Source organism: Penaeus monodon, chromosome 22, assembly GCF_015228065.2.
Source record: "Penaeus monodon isolate SGIC_2016 chromosome 22, NSTDA_Pmon_1, whole genome shotgun sequence".
NCBI classification, from domain to species: domain Eukaryota; kingdom Metazoa; phylum Arthropoda; class Malacostraca; order Decapoda; family Penaeidae; genus Penaeus; species Penaeus monodon.
This window is the reverse complement of record NC_051407.1, coordinates 39,749,708-39,750,095: the sequence shown is the minus strand read 5'-3', so window position 1 is coordinate 39,750,095 and position 388 is coordinate 39,749,708. Positions and strand designations below refer to the sequence as shown.

General features: G+C 41.0%; 1 protein-coding gene across 1 annotated transcript in view; it reads right to left on the bottom strand.

The window, feature by feature from the left end:
* The window catches only part of LOC119587433 (probable G-protein coupled receptor CG31760), a 44,880-nt gene that overhangs the window by 633 nt on the left and 43,859 nt on the right, over positions 1-388 (bottom strand). The window lies entirely within an intron of this gene.

The window sequence follows — 388 nt, the reverse complement described above, 5'->3', positions numbered from 1 at the left end:
GTTATAATTAACATACACGTACGCCAAGGATCTGGTTCCTGCCGCCGGTTTGCGTATGGATTTTCATAAGGTAAATTGGTAACGTAATATCTCCCATGTTAATGAGGGTGTGTGGGAGTGGTGAGGGGCGCCTTGAAGCGTGTTAAATGAAGGAGAGTTGACTGTAGGAGCAAGGAATGAGTGAAATGAGGTGTTGTGTGTGTGACAGATTGTGTTCAGAGGATGCTGAGTGAAAAGTAGAGGCATGTGAGTAAGGATGAGGTATTAGGATGCTCCTTGTGTTTATGAGGTTTTAGTTTCGCACGAATTATGCGTATGATAAACTGTTATCAGGCACTGTGGTCATAGTAGTGTAAATACATTTTTTTAAAAGAAAATGACTACATAT